This window comes from Manacus candei, unplaced genomic scaffold (assembly GCF_025592945.1).
Source record: "Manacus candei isolate 608988 ecotype Guabito, Panama unplaced genomic scaffold, ASM2559294v1 h1tg000017l, whole genome shotgun sequence".
Taxonomy (NCBI): domain Eukaryota; kingdom Metazoa; phylum Chordata; class Aves; order Passeriformes; family Pipridae; genus Manacus; species Manacus candei.
Window position 1 is genome coordinate 11,997,119 of NW_026138065.1, and position 16,640 is coordinate 12,013,758.

The 16,640-nt window shown below is 40.9% G+C and overlaps 1 long non-coding RNA gene across 1 annotated transcript in view; it reads right to left on the reverse strand.

Annotated features, from left to right (window-relative positions):
* LOC127469308 (uncharacterized) overlaps positions 1-11,704 on the reverse strand; it is a 36,217-nt gene extending 24,513 nt beyond the window's left edge. Inside the window, exon 1 of the long non-coding RNA XR_007903928.1 lies at positions 11,488-11,704. This is a non-coding gene — a long non-coding RNA (uncharacterized LOC127469308). The remainder of the gene's footprint in view (positions 1-11,487) is intronic.
* Positions 11,705-16,640: the final 4,936 nt, after the last annotated feature.

Below are 16,640 nucleotides of genomic sequence, written 5' to 3' on the forward strand. Positions count from 1 at the left end.
TAAGATAATGAAAAACTTGCTGCTTCTCTAATTAAATCAAATTTTGGCTATTGGCTCAGGCCAATACTAAGCAGACTGGTTGGGTTGCCTCTCCTCTACTTGTTGGTTGTTACTAAATGTGTACTTAGAATATTTAAAAAAAAAAGTGATTCATTCTTTTGAGCTAGCTGAAACCATTAGTTTGTCCATACAGAGTGAATAGACAGTAAAACATGCTTGCACACACTGGAGTTTTTCTTTGCTTGAGTAAGTCTAGAACCAACCAAGCCTGAGATTTTAGTATTTAGCATTAAAGTTCACACTTGTATAATGCAAATCTTCTGGGTCACTTGCTCATTAGCCACAGAAGTGCTCTTCTTGGAGGTGCAATGTAAGTAAATAAATAAGAGTTAATGTATGTAATTCGATTTAAATTCAAGAAAAATGAACCTGAATAATTTTTCTTAGAGTCATTCAGCTTTCCAGGACTCTGGTCTTCTGACAGTGCTTTAACAGCTGCTCTTAAAGCAGCAAGCAGTTTAGCAAGAGGCATTGGGATATGGGGTAAGTTGAGGGCCAGAAGGGATCAGCTGTGGTAGATGATGATCACCCCAGCATTAGGGCTGAAAGAAAGCAACAATTTCAGACCTTCCTCCACCACAGCTCCAGTTATCAGAAGTCTGTCTGTAAGGATTTATATAGTAAATAGCTTCTAGATTTGTCTCTTGTACATCTCTGCCCATTAAGTACCAGTGTTATTGCCCTTGGGGAGCACTTAATGTCTCCATCTATTTTAATTTCTTATCATTTTGCACTGGTTCTTTAGAAATTCAATTTCATGCATTGCTTTCTTTCAGTCAATACCACCTAGACAAATTGAAGTTGGTACATACACAAACTCCTTAAAGATAATAATGCCCTGAGATGAAAGGAAAATATTTGACTGCTTCATATACTTGAACAGGAAGGAATTGAAAGGACCACTACCAACATCAGACAACCTTGCCATTTAGTTGTATATTTCAAGAGTTTGATTATATTGTTTAGTCAAATTCTTGCAGTTCAATTCAGTATGATTTTTGCCAACACAGTGTGCACTTCAAAGCTGCTGGTGCAATTGCTTCTGTTTAGATGGTGCCCTTCAATCAACATAAGACCTAGCACTACAGATAGCATATGTAGAAGTCGCAGAAAGCCTTTCCAAATCACAACATTTACACGCTCTAAAAAGCAGGCCTATCTGTGACTGGAAAATAATAGAAATCATAAAGCTTCCCTAATTAGTGCATTCAGTTTTGGTGCCATCTAAAGACTGAAGCACGTAAGTCTCCATGTTTAAAATTAATTCTACAAGACACAGAGGAATCACTGTAGTGCACAAGCAGAGCCAGGAAAGATGAGAGAGGAGGAACTGGAACAGCAAAATGACTGTGGCACTAATGATTATGGCTAATAACAAGATGTTGCAAGAGTTAAATTGTCCAAACAGAGAGAGAGTGAGAGTGTATGTGTGTACATGAGTGCGTGGGGCTAGAATCAAAAGGGTGAACTGCTCCATCTCAGTGGAGTTGAGCAAGTTTTTTAATATAAATAACTTCTTGAATGAAGGTAAGCTTATAGTCTATTTATTCCTTATGAAGTGTCTGTTCAATGATTTGAGATTTTTTTTTGACATTAATTCACCGTTGGAAATTGTCTCTGAAAACCTGTTAATTAATTCAAGTGATCTACAATTCATTCACAAGCTGTTTTTTGGAAAAATTCTGTATCAGAAACTGTGCTGGATTTGTATAGATTTCTAGATGAATGAATATGCTTCTTGATCTCTAGATGCTGTGCCTTATTAATTGCTAACACTGGTTTTCAAAGGCAGATTCTATTACAAAATTCAATGTATTAAAAAAAAAGTCACACACCAGCTAAAATTCTCAGTAAAATGTAAGGGATGAAATTTTTTCTTTTTTCAAAATTTTTGTGTGCACATGTGCTTACGGGAACTCTGGCCTCCAACTCCCCTCAGAAAAACATGGTGGAGACAATGACAACAAAGTCCCAAAATAAGGGACAAACATCACAAACATCACTGCAAACATCATCGCAAACATCACAGCAAAGGACTAAAGAAATCAAAACTAAGGATACATTTGTGGAGAAAGAAGCAGTTTGAGCCTACATCTCTTAACGTGAGAGACATTTCAGATAGATGTGTTGCACAAGTTGAAGAGACATCCTAAGCAAGCACAATCCCAGCAAAATCATTTGAAATCACAAATGTTGATAGCAAGTTGATTAAATGAATCCCTTAAATGTTTGATTTTACCATATTGTTAATGAGTGGAAGTATCTTGAGTTTAGATGGTAAATTTCTTTGTACAAGAGAAGGATGGTCAGATCCCATCCTGCTAATGCAGCAAATCTCTAAAAGCCACAACATTTGGATTAGTGACAACAATGGAGATATCGCACCACGTGGCCGCAGCTGCTGCTGCTGAATTTTGTTAAGTGACATCTAAGGAGGACAAAGTAACTTTCTGTACATATTTGAAGATTATATACAGCAGAGTTGAAGAAGAACAATGTAAATGGTGCATAAATAGAACAGCATGTCTGTATGATGCTAAGCTAAATCAGAGAATCCAGGTGCAACATAGTGAGGGCTCACACATAACATACATTTCAAATACATTACAGGTGAGTTCCCTGATTCAGCTGCTCAGATGGATACCTGATGTGAGGTATCTTGAAAAAAAAGAGCTTGTAATAGTAGAATCCACCAAGTTAAGGGACAGAATCACCAGAGAAGGTGTAGAAGCCAGAATTTTGAAATACAGACAATTTGATAGCTGCTCTGCACAGAGGCAGCTGTTTTCCTGTGGGTAAAATAATCTACTGTTTGAAATTCCTTTTCTATGGCAACATTTATGACTCCCAGACAATGGGGCAGCGTGTTCCCCACTCCTCTTAGTACCCCTTCCTCAGACAACTCTTCCTACGCTCAGCACCACTTTTTGGTACTTATTACTTCCTTGGCAATGTTAAACCTACGTCCATTGTTGCTGCTGTAGGTTATGGCATCAGGCTGGACTCCCAAATCCATGGAGGAAGGACTGACAACAGGCAATAGTTCAAATTAATTGAGATTTCCCTCCTCATTTGGAAACAACTCAGGGATAACACAAACCTTGTCATATTTGAAGGACGGCTTAATACTACACTTCTAAATGAGACATGACTGAGTCTTAATCCCTCTAAGTGAAGCTTGACTAGTTCGTATTAATAGTTTATTATTATCTCTGATGGTTCCCCCCACTCCAAATCCTATGTGCATCATTTACATGAGATTTTTAAATGGCAACGCAAAATCCATTAGGAGAGACATTTTCCCATTCTAATAACATTTTCACACAAATCAGCTAAGTCAGTCACTGTTGCAGCTCAGCCTCACTTTTCTGCAGTGATCAGAATTAAATGCCAACTGATCTCCTGGGATTCTACAAACTGAGCCAAGCACTGCAGGCTTCTGTGGTAGATATTGATGCTCTCAGTGAATCCCATACTTATTCGTGTGTTTAGGAGTAATTCAACACCACGTGCTTACAGAAATCACAGGATCCCAGTCCAGCAATTTTTGCTGAGGGAGTTTCTCTATACCCTGAGATCAGATTTTAAACCATCTCACTTCAGTCTCTCCATTTCTCAGAGCCTAGTTAGAACCTGTCTCCACAGTGGATCAGATGAAGAAGTGGCCCTGAAGTTAATACAGGAGCTTAGAGGTAAAGATGGGGTCCCTTTCAGGCCATAAACCTAAGAAACAGATGTCAAATTCAGGCTTTGCTCTTGTTTGGACAAACTCAATTATAAAGCTTCTGTTTTCCAAGAAGGAGCATAACTCCCTTTATTTCCCCTTCCCACAGAACAGGTGTCTCTCTGTCTCTGCTGTTAGGAGCTGAAAGGACAATGAGAAACACCAGAATGCAACCTCCCTAACAGTTACGTCCAGCACTGCCTGGGGTAACCACAGATGGCCATGATTCATCTGAAAAAATGACTAGAGACTCTTAAGCATCAGCCATGTCTTTTCACAGATAGAGTCTTTCTTCCTAAATGTTGTGAACACATAGATTACACAGGATAATAGCCCACAACACCATACAACTCAAGAAGCTGGGCAGTCAAGACCTACAGATTTGGACTGGCAGACAGTGTATACATGCCCTTCTAGGGACATCAGAGGAAGATAACCTCACTTGTAGAAGCAGGAAATACTCTCCCTTCAGGGTTCTTCCACAACTATTACCTCCTCTCATCCCCCAAGAACATCTGTCTTCTTAATAACCTGAGCCTCAGCCCCTACACTGCTATAACAGAGAGCACTCACTTTGAGAGTAATCCTTAAGGGAGAGTGCACTCCTGACAGCACTGCCATCACCCAGAATGCTTTACAGGACTATATACCATTTGGGGAAAAAAATGCGCAGGATTCTCTGTATAATAAAAGATCTTTCATTCCATTTGAAGTATGAAATGGATCAGAGGTAACAAGTCTTTTAATTGTGAGTGCATACCGAATCCTTTGTTGTCCATTCTGTGCTGCAGTTATAGGTGATCCTAGGACACTTGAAAATTATTGAGGGTGCAAACTGGCAATGTTATAATTCCTATATGGGCTCAGATGCTGAAAAATTAAATTTTGTTTGCAAGTTGCAAGCAATCAAGGCAATTTTATATCTAGTAGCTTTCTAAATTCATGACAATTTTGAAGGGTGAGGACTGTGCTCAGTCTCAGCAATCCTGTCTTCAGATAAGAGACAGAAGAACCAAGGAAATGTGCTACCATGTTTTAGCATTTACTAGTAACATTCTGTGATTGGGACTATTGTAACATCTAAGATAGTCTTGCTTTGCACCTTGCACAAGGCATTCATGCCTGAACAAAGAACATACAAAATGCTACTCTTTGGATTTGGCAGCATGTTATAGGCGTTTGGCACAAGCATACATTTCAGTGTAAACTGCAAGGCAACAAAGAATCCAATCCCATTCACTCCACAAAGCAAAGAGGGGAAAAAAAAAAGACTATTTTGCACTTACCTAATGACAAAATTTGCCAGGTCTGAAGAGCGTTGTTTTTTTAATGTTCCTATCAGCCTTGCATTTAAAATGGGAAGAATGGTAGCTGAGGGCAACTAATAGCTTACAGGGTCAATCTCAGCGGTAGGATTTGAATGAAGAGATGAAAGAAGTCTAAAGGGAATGAAATCCCCGGACCACAGAACTATGATCCTTTTGAGAATCATTCCCATAGGGCCACTTAGCAACAGGCCACCATCCAAGCAAAACACTCCTGAGAGCAGAAGAAAAACTTTCTTCTTTGTATCTTGCCCTCTCCGTTGAAAATGCCGTTTTCAGCTTATTCCCTGGGGAGTTAGAGCCTCATCAGGAAGAAATAAAGCTGGCCAGTCTGAGAGTGATTGTGTCTCATGTTCTGCAAAGGCACACATTTCTCTTATCCTCAGGAAGAAAATTGCCTCATTTTATATTCAGATTCAAATGTACTGAAATTATAAGCAGTGGAATAATTACCTTCAACATGGCACACTAGATCTGACCTTAATAATACAGCCTGTTGGCCTTAACTGTTATGAGACTGGCTTCTTCCATTTGTAGACCTGTGGATTTCCACATTTGCCCTCCAGTAAAAATAAGTTATGTGCTTCTTGCATCATGTCCATGTGCCCTGTGTGACCCAGGGGACTAAAGCAGTAACTCATTCAGTTCTGCTGACTTGACCAGTGCCACTAAAATAGATACAAAGAAAGTAAACATTTACTTAGAGAGAGGAATAGACACAGCTGTGGAGTTATTTTTAGTCTTTAATTGTTTGATACTGAATTTTAGAAACTCTGTCTCCTCTGACACAATGATTTTGCTGTCAGTGTTGATGGCTCCAATGGAGTTTGGACATACCACTTTGACAAAGGTATTGCGTGTCAAAATCTGTCACACACCAAAATCTACCAGCTTCTTCACTTCTGACCTCCAGGTCACATTAGTATTCCAGTGCCACCACCACACAACTCTGCCAATGCTGCTCAGTCATGACTTACACCCCCTACTATTAGAGCACCGAGCACCCCATGCAGTGTAGACTACTCATTTTTCTGATGGGATAGATTTAACACAAACCATCACATAAGTTGGAGTCGCTCACCATTGTTCTGAAATCTCCCTGTACTTAGAGGAGGGAAAGCTGCAGGATGGGAGAGAGGAAGAAGAACAGATCTGTCTGGGACATATCCTTTGGAACCTGCTGATGTGGTTTTTAATCACTCTTTTTCTTGGGGATCAGTTAATCAAAAATACATGAGAGATGAAAATCAACATTCCAACTTTCTACTCAGTAACAGGAACAGCTGGAGAGAAATGTGTGGATATAAGTGAGATCTAACAACTATGTGCAAATTCTGCTCCCCAGAGCGTTGCATACATGAAAGTTTGGTTGAGAGCTTACCCCCACTCTCTTGACAGAGGAGGTATTAAGATTTTTACAACTGAATATCAAATCACAGGTTATTACAGTGCTTTCTTCCGGAACTTATGCAACCGTTACTTATTACCAGTTCAACTTTCTACATAATCTCCGAATTCTTCAAACCAAAAGCATGAAACATGCCTTAACCCCCTGAATTGCTATTCCTTATGTGTAAAAGGAGGCACTCTAGTATTTCTTTTACAGGCACGCTGGAAGGATAACACTGCAAATGCTTGGAAGGTGTTCAGAGGCTGTGGGTATAGACATTGTACAGTATGAGGAAAGGCAAAAAGAACTGACTTGTGTCTTTACTGACAAATTACATGTGTATGCATTAGACCTGGAGACTTGGAGAAAGGACATCTATGTTGTTTTCCCAAGTCTGTCCTTGGTATTCTGGGTGCCACTGGAAAAAGCACTTTTCTTCTCAGTACATCCATTTCCCCAGCCATAGCATGGGAGCAATACTACTGACTTATAACTGAGGAGATTGGGAAAGCTGAATTCACTCATGTGCAGAATGCTTCACAGGTTGCATCACAGATCATGGATTAGAATTATCAGTGTCACTGTCCTGGTGCAACCCCAATGGAGCTGATTTTGAGACTCTCATATTCCAGTGCTAAAGCGAGGAAAGCAAAAATCATTCTTGCTTTAAACAGCAGCAAACCCTGCTTGCACTTTCTGATACACACCTCAGAAAAAGATGACAAGGCACATTGTAACCCATGTGTCAAGGACAACCACACAACATGCCTCTGCAATGTGAGCAGCCATAGCACCTCCTCCATGAAGCCCCATCCCTGTTCAATGAGCTCTGCAAAACACACCATAAGCAAAAATAAAGGCTGCAAGAGAACCCAAGAACTCTGTTGTACCTTTGCCCTCCACAGCTTCCCTGGATCACCTGGTAGAAGTCCCTCAGTGCCTGTGATCTGCCTTGGAGAGCCTGTCAGGACAGCCAACGCTTCATGGCAGTTCGTCACTCAGCGTTGCAGGTCAGGGCCTCATGTTCCCTCCCCTGTAGAAAGCCTTTGACAGTAATTTTCCAAACTTGAGTGTATCCTTTGTCTCTGAGAAAGATCTGTAATCTGAAGTTGCAGAGGGTCTCCTACACAGTAGGAACTGGTCAGTGTTCTGCTGCTTCCCAATGACAGGGATTTTGCTCCTCGTCTTATTTTGCATGGCCTCAGCATTTATGGTCTGTAGCCTTCTATACATCCTGCTTTTTGCAGTGCCACCATGGAAATGTCTGTATAAATGTGAATTTCAATAGCCATTATACTCTCAGCAGCAGCAATCGTGTTTGGTACCTCAGAGCCTGTTAATCTGTAGTAGTCATGAGGTTACTTATCTCCTGCTCTTTTCAAATACCTCAGCAGTGGATACAAAAGGGAAATGGCAGGAGCTATTCTTCTCTGGAGTCTGAGAGGGGTTCTTTTTATCTTTTCTTTTTTTTTATTTTATTTTATGCTGTACTGTTGCTACATTACATTCAAAAGCAATGGCAAAGTTTGCAAGAGAGATAATAGATGAAAATCTTCCAAGTTTCTGCTACAGTAAGACTCTCAGCCCATAGGAGCACCTGGTTGCAGGGTGTTGTTTCAAGGGCCCAGAGTGCTTAGCTGTCTGCTAGCTAATTAAAGCACTGTGATCTCAGAGCTTTGAAAGATTTAGTTCAGATCTTCCTTGAGGTAATTTTTAGCTCTACTATCTATTTGCTGATGAATCCTCAGCTCCAGCCCACAGGTGTTGAGCTACAAAGAGATGTTTGGAGAGGGGTGCTTGTAGTCATGGACTTACACATTGTTAAAAGGCAAAGAGAGATGTGACTCCACAGAGACTTGTAGTGAGGATAACCAGAGCTAAAAATGTGCAAAGAAAATAAATTATAAAAGAAAACTATAATTTTGATTGGATTTGGACTGTTGTTGCTATGGTGAAAAATTTGGGATGATGATTAACTTAACCTCTACCACTGCTGACATCCAAAGTTGAAGCCATTTCAGCAACCAAAAACTGGACAAGAGCTGTCCCTGAGGGCCAGTCCTTATCCCTTTCTATCTCCCTAGGTGGAGTGTTGCAGAGCAATAGAGCACTGGGAGATCTCACTGTGTGGCCAAGTGTGACTGAAACATGGCCACAAAAAGAGCATTAAGGCACAAACTCCATGACTAACCAGTTAGGCAAGTAGGACACACTGTTTAATGAGGGACTGAAGAAAATTCTCTAATGTGGGATGAAGTGTCCCAGATGAGATCAGAGGTCTGCCAGATGGGAAAATCCAGGGAAATCCGCTGTGGAGCTGGGTTTACAAAAAGAAAGGAAGGTGCTAGACTTGCACTTCCAAGCCTGAGCAGAACTGGGTCCTGCAAATGGAGAACAATTGTGCCAACTAAGACAGGACACAAAGTATAGCAGATGTAAGGGAATGAAGAGGATGCTGAAGGTGCTTAGAAAAAAGCCCCAAAAGATGGGAGTGATCTGGGACTCTTGAGGAGATGGTAATAATACAACTTTATTTTCTACATATAGCAATTAAGATACTAAAAATTCTTCAGTAATTTGGTAAACAAGAGACTCTTAGTCAAGACACAGTAATGTAATCTTCATATTTGTTGTCCATCATCCAGCCTTTGGAACAAGGCTATAGAACAGGATTTTCTCCTTTCCTGCACATCAGGGTCCCAGAAAATTCAGTAAAGGACAATGCTGAGCTCCTTGGAAGGTATCTTTAATTCCTATTGAATTTCTGCAGGCACAACCATATATAAAAATAATCAAGACAAGGCAAAATAAAAGCAAAGAGCAAGGCCTAGCAACCTAAAATAAACTACACTCCTTTTGCTACTGATCGCCTCAACTCCTTGCTTTATTCCTAGCCAAATTGGAGAGAGAAACAGCTCAAGGATTTCAGAGAAAATAAGCCAAATAATGTGTACCTGAAAAAAAATCCATCTCAAAAGCCACGGGCCAGGAGAAAAGAAATTAAGTTGAATTAAAATCTGGCTTTCTTCCCTCCTCTTCTACTTCCCCACCGAACGAAAAAGCTTCTGCCAGCATCTGCTTGTGGAAAGGTAAAGGCTTCAGGCACCTGGTTTTTTCTGTGCCAGTATCATTTTAATTGCATGAGCAACCACCAGTACAGTAAAAGAGTCTTGCATTTTCTTCAGCAAGTCTGCTTGTTCTTTTGGCCTGGAAGGAACACGCTTTTGGTGTCTTTCCTTGTGCATCTACATGCATGGCCCACTGTGACTTAGCTGCTGTTTGCTGTTCCTGCCTCACAGGGATAGATATTCAGAAGGAAGAAAGTAAATGAGAGAGTGCCCAAGGTGCCTCACAACATGACTTGGTTCGCTTTCTGAATAATTGCTGCCACAAGCTAATGAACATTTCTCCCCAGACTTTCTCTCACAAGGACAGAAAACTCACTTGGCTTAACAGGATTTTCCTGTTGTGGGTACAGGCTATGCAAGCCAGAAATGAGAAATATTTTCATGGTTTGAGGCAGCTGCACAAAAGTAATCACAAAAAAAAAAAAAGAAAAGCTGTTATAGAAATCAGGAGATGCAATGAATGAGCTCAGATTTGCATTCAAACTTAACCTCAGATCCTCGAAGGCAGTGAAATTTGAGGTGATCTTTTCAGCACGATTCCTTGACATCTACTGGACATTCAAGTTCATGAATACGATTTTGTTGTATATGTATGAATGTGTATTTACCTGCTGATTATTTATGTGAACTCTGGCATGGGTTCTTGTACATACAGACAGGGCTTACTCCAATGCATTTGTCAATAACTCAGTATTGGTGATGCCCCACCTTAAGCACTGTGCTCAGTTTTGGGACCCTCACCACATGAAAGACACTGGATTGTGTCCAAAGAGCACGGAAGCTAGGAAAGGGTCTGGAGCACAAGTCTTATAAGAAGCAGCTGAAGGAGCTAGGGTTGTTTAGCCTGGAGAAGAGGAGGCTCAAGGAGACCTTATCACTCTCTACAGCTACCTGAAGGGAGATTGTATCAAGATGGGGATTGGTCCCATTTCCCAGGTAACAAGGATGAGAGCAAATGGCCTCAAGTTGCACCAGGGGAGGTTTAGGTTGTATATGAAAAAAAATTTTTCACTGGGAGGGCTGTCAAGCCCTGGAACAGGCTCTCCAGGGATGCACTGGAGTAACCATCCATGAAAGTATTTAAAAGTCATGTAGATGTGGCAGTTAGGTACTCATTAATTGCAAAGATCTTTTCCAATCTGAATGATTCTATGATTCTAAAGCTATTTTCTGATGTTTACCTAAGCAAAGTAATAATCCAGTTGTACTTACAGCAATTTGCAGCCAGAACACTTGGGGCACTGCAGAACAACAATAGAAATGCTTCAGAACACAATACAAACAGAGTATTAAAAACATCTTATAATTCAAACAAAACATGCTGAGTTCCTAAGAAGCAAAGCCATGGAGATGTAAAAAGGAATAAATATGTGGTTACAATGGTTTTGTTTCAAAGCACACTGTGAGCAAATGTGGTTTAGATGGATTTAGCAGAGAAGTGGCGGTGGGGTGAGCTCCTCATGCCAGAGCCCTGACTTTAAAAGCTCATCTGTGTCTGGTGCTGACACAATCAAATTAAACTTGAAGCAAGCAAGCCTGGGGTACTGCAAGGATCAGAGCCATAAAGGGCTTTCACTGAGCAGTATCAGTGTGTGACAGTCGCTCTGCCCCAGAGGAGGCAGCCGTCAGGCTGAACACAGGGCATGTGAAATTTAATCTTTGCCGTTTTCACCTACAAGTGGGGATTGAGGGAGTGACTTCCTAACTGATACAGGAACCATGTGAAGATACAAGGAATGACACTGTAACCCCAAAGGTGAGGCTACAACAAATAGCAAAACCTGTGTTTTGTACTCGTGGCCCATCCCACGTACAATATAAAAAACCCCACCCTCCTCTTTTATTGCTCTCAGCCCTTACCTTCCAGTAGATTTAATCAAAGAAACACAGGCCAGCCCACTGGGAGCACCAGCTTGCCTGCTCAACCGTCAAGGGGATCCCAGCAAATGCCATCAGAGCAGTTGTTATTCCTCCCATGCAATATCTCTCAGCACAGCACAGAGATATAAAGCCAGTAGAGGCCTCGCAAACAAGAACCCCATGATTTGTTGAGAGCCTTCTCCAAGGCTAGCGCTATGTAACGGGAGCTGCATCTGGTGATAAGCGTCTTGCTCCAAGGCTACTGAAAGCTAAACAAACCCATGTTTCTTTGTTGTGCAGCAAGCAGAGCTCTAAGCTGGATGCTGCCCAGTGCCTTACCCATGTAAATAGGGGAGTTCCTGCTCAGATGCCAAATGTTAGAGCTGCCTTTGAATCCCTGACATTGATTTCAACAGGATACAATTGCTGAAGCTTGGTTCTCACTGAATAAAATGAAAGACCTTAAGCAAAGTTGTGCCTGGTGGAGCCGAATTTGGTGTAGCAAGAGAAAGGCTGAACACTGCCCTCTGCCTTTTCAGCTCTATGAAATAGGTGTTTTTCACTCCCAGACTCCTGTAGAATTCCAGGAAAAATGCCAGGAAGCTCTCAAGAACGAGCTTTAGTTCAGGGCTGAGCCCTGCTAGGGGTGTGCACAGTGAACTAGAAATACTGGTGGGAGGCAAGAGTACTGGAGAGGTAAAAAGTGGTAACCAGGAAAGCACCAACACTCAAGTGGAGCAGGACTGTTCAGTATCAGCTTGCTCAAGGGTGTACCAGGATGCCAGGGATCGTGCTGGCTGTCCTGCAGGAGTCCCACTGCTATTGCAGCAAAACCCAAAACAATCTGGCTGACTCTTGACAACTGTGTGCCAGAGTTCCACTCTTTGTGACACCTGATACAGTGTAAAAATAAATGCAGTACTTTAATATAATCCCACTGACATAAACACAATCACAAAATTTCATGTACCAATTCAATCACAAATGTGACATCCATATTTTCACTCTAATTTAAAGAACATTGAATGATCTTGGCCCAAACTTTAATTTAATATATCCAGGTAGAGAAAGAGCCTTCATTGTATAAACAAAATTACTTGTTTGCTTTATCAGAGTAGCATAGAATACAAATTAGTTACCAATATCTGTACAGCACTTAGACTATGACTGAATTGCTTGAGTTCTTGGAGTATCCTCTCAAGAGAAGGAGAAAAAAAGACACTGTTCTATTATCTTTGTGTTCTCTCCAGCAGCTGTCCCCATGTGATGCATAGGAAGTGGGTCTGGCTGGCAGGGGTCATACTAGAATTTCTCTTACACAGTGACACTACCCCCAAATGTCTAATTGTTACATGAAATGTAGAGTGCTACATATCTCAGGTGCAGTGCTCAGAATCGGCACTCCCAACGAAGGCATCGGTGGCTGAGAGAATGAGAGTTTAAGGTAATATTGAATCAAGAACCAGAATAGCTTAAAATTTATGCTATCAGAGTCACTACTGATTTTCTTCAGTCTGTACCTTAACTGGAGAAGTTCCTCTGGCAATAAAACCAGCATCCCTGCAAGACTTGGAGCCAGATTCTTCAAGCTGACCCACCCAAGTCTAAATTTATTAGGCAGGGCCATGCAAGAACAGCCACAGCAGCTCTGTCATTTCAAGGTTAAACATTTGAAATGGTCTAATATATGAAAGAAGGTGAAACATCAGGATATATTGGGCCAAATGGTATAATTAACCCCCAAATGAGGACTGAATTCTACTTGTCCAGAATCCTTTAAGTTCTGCCTTTCTCTCCAGAGACCTCCCTCATGTATTATTAGTGACACCAGACCTATATCTATGGTCTCTCTCCCTGTCACAGTCCCTACATATCACACACTGACATTGTCCTTTCCTTCTAGCTTTCATAAGGGATGACATTTTTGACATCACCTATGAGCATGGAGTAAAGAAACAACAAAGCGGCAAGCTATTACAGGATGAAAATGCACAGATCCACCTAGTTAATGATCTGAGGAGTTTGCAGGCAGGTGATGTCTCCTGTAGGTTTCTTCTTCAGATAGATGGAAAAAGGTACATGGCAGAAAGAGTCCCTCCCAGTACAGGGCACCCGGTGAGAAAGAGACTGTGTTCAGAAACTTCCAAAGTTTGTCTCATTCCTTTAGGGCACAGTTACACTTTTGGGTGTTTGAATTAAAAAACCTCCTGGGGCTTCCTTGTCCATTTTGAGAAACTCCTTTCTTATGTGAAACACTTCCCTTGGACGTATGGGCATGAGGAAGTGCAGAAAATGTGAAGCCTGAGAGAAAAGCCTGGAAAGGCCAGCTATTCTAGGCATAGGTTTGAAGCTGCTTAAAGAGACAGCTTATGTTTCACTGAGGCCATTTCTGTCTTCCTATTCTATTATTCTCCTTTTTCCCCTTCATTTTTGCCTGAAAAGAACTTAAGGATAATAATCACCAGTAACACAAATAACAGAAAATGGCATATACCTAGAAACTAATAAAGGAGATGCTTTTCTGGGATTGATCTGGACTCCATAACAGTGTTGGAAGTCACTGCTGGCCACATTGCTCCAGTCTTTCTGGGTCAGTTTCTTGCTTATTTTTCCTTGGTGTCAGCACTATCTGTTCAGCAGTGTTATATGTAGAGGAACAAACAAAGCATTTAGTGATGCCCAATTTTCTGAGGTTCTAGCTCAGTTTTAACCCAGCCTTTTTCCAAGCTCCTTCCAGAGAAAGAGATGAATCATGATTAAATAGGGGACATGAAAATAGGAAACAGATAAAGAGAATATAAAGTGTTTCTCCTGGAATTTTGTTCATTCTTCAGCCATTGCCCTCCATTTATGTACAAACAGGTGAAAGGATGGGTACGAATATGTTCCAGGCTAGACACAGTAAAATTGATGGAGACTACAGATGCCAGAGCAAATGAGATCTCTGAGGGCTCAGAAACAAACTCGCTGACATATCCACTCGATATTCATTGAAATGAGCTCAGGAAACTTTGCTCAATTAAAGACTGGCTGCGGGGAAAAGCAGATCCAAGCTGAACTCCAAAGAAGTGTTTTTCTGGATGCATGAGATCTAGGTCAAAAGAGACATAATTGGCCAAGGGATGCAGTCTATTATAGTGACATCTTCCAGAACCAGTGTTCTGGAGCACTCTGGCTTAATAATGCTCATCTTTCACATTTACTCCGGTGATGAAGTGTTAACATTTGTATAGCTAGCTTTGTAGTACAGCTGTACCTATAAATGCAGATTCCCATGGACAAAGAGGACTTTTGACTATATGGGTTAGTGAATAACAATTAGAACAGATTCTTTTCCTAGTGACAGTAAATCTGGAATAAATCCATGGAATTCATTGAAACTTCAGCAGTTTTACAGTAGTATAGACTATTGTAACATATTCAGTTGTGATACTGCAGACTTACACTGATATAATCATATATCTTGAGTCCATTTCATTTGGAGAAGGAAACTACAAATTACTAGAGTCAGCTTTACTCATCACCTCCCCAGAATCCCCATAAAAGCTCCAGAACAGGCATGACTTTTCCAGATTAAACAAACCTGCATTGTCATTCTAAACAATGCCTTCCCATATGGTAGTGAGCCAGATTAATTTAGTCAATTGCAGTAACATCTTACATTTCTGTAATACTTTTCATTCCAAGGGTTTTGGTGGAATGCTTTGACTCCTTTGCTGCATATAAGCTTATTAATTAACGATATGTTCATAACCAGTGCTTGCAGCCTGTTCTGCTTCCCACTGCTGTGAAACTCTTTCCTGGAGCCTATGCAGCTCAGTTTGAAACTCTGGACAACCATATCACCCACTGACCACCCAGGAAACTCATCCAGCTGAAGCCATGAATGAACGTAAAAGGTTGTCAGAGTAAAGCCACACTTTGCAGGTAAAAATCAGCCAAATCTCACTGCTTATGCTATACATGTGAGGCATGAGGTGGGTCGTAAATCTTAAAACAATGGATGAATGGCCTGACCTACAGAATATGAAATTGGATGAAGCATACAGAGAGACCCAGCCTAAGAGAGAATTTAGGTCAGATGAAGGCCAGACAAAAGCTGAGTATTTTTTTCATGTTGCATTCTCAGATTATGCCATGAATATCTAATACAGAGAGGAAAATCTTCTGTGTAGGTTTTGACCCTCCTTTACCTCCACTTTTGGTAATAGCTCTCATGATACTGAAGGCAGAATATCATTTAGTTGAATTTGTTAACTAACTCTGGAAATAAGGGAATTAGAGCCATTAGTAAATCTTTTCACCTCAAAACTAAACAAAGAGGATCAGATTGCTATCTGTTGTAATCTAATTGAGTTCCATGAATTTACAACCACGGACAAATTTTAGCCAATAAAGAGAAGAATATAACTGTTTCATTCTGACATTTGTGACATCATAAAGCTAATACAGATGTGCAATGAAGGGAAGATTTCTGATCACATTTTTCTAATTTAAGTTTCATTTGTAATGGAAAGTAATTAAACACATTCCATGAAATTGGAGAAAGCAGAAAAGAATTCTTAAGGATGTCACTTCATTTGTGGGACTGAGATGTACTTTATTGTCTCCTGCTGTTTATCTTTAGTTCTGCAAGCAGGAGTTCACATTTATGTTCATCTATCAGCTGCCAACCTAAAGCCCATTGGAAGATGCATAGCATTTCCAGAAGGATCTTAATAAACACCGCAAGTGGAGGGGCATTTCACACTTGGCAATTCATCTGTCAGAGCAAGAGATAGCTTAAAATTATTTCCATGACCATTTTGCAAGTATTTGTGGAAGACACCTAGCACCAGGAATATAATACTTAGGGAAGACACAAGTTAGAGAGGACTCACTGGTTTCACTAGAAGAGAGCACAGCTCAGCAAGCTCAGGGGTGACACTTGTCTTACCATTGATAGGCTACACCAAATTCATCATACCAGTTGAAGAAAATGGAAATTTCCTAGCAATGAAAAGTACAGCGCTACTAACAGCATTCCATGGCTCTGGGGTGCTACTGTCAAACTTTCCTCATCCATGTCATGGTAGGCAGAGCATCTGCAGGGGAAATTGGCCCAGACAAGTGCTTGCATCACACAGAGAAGTTAAGAGTGCATCCTTCAGCCT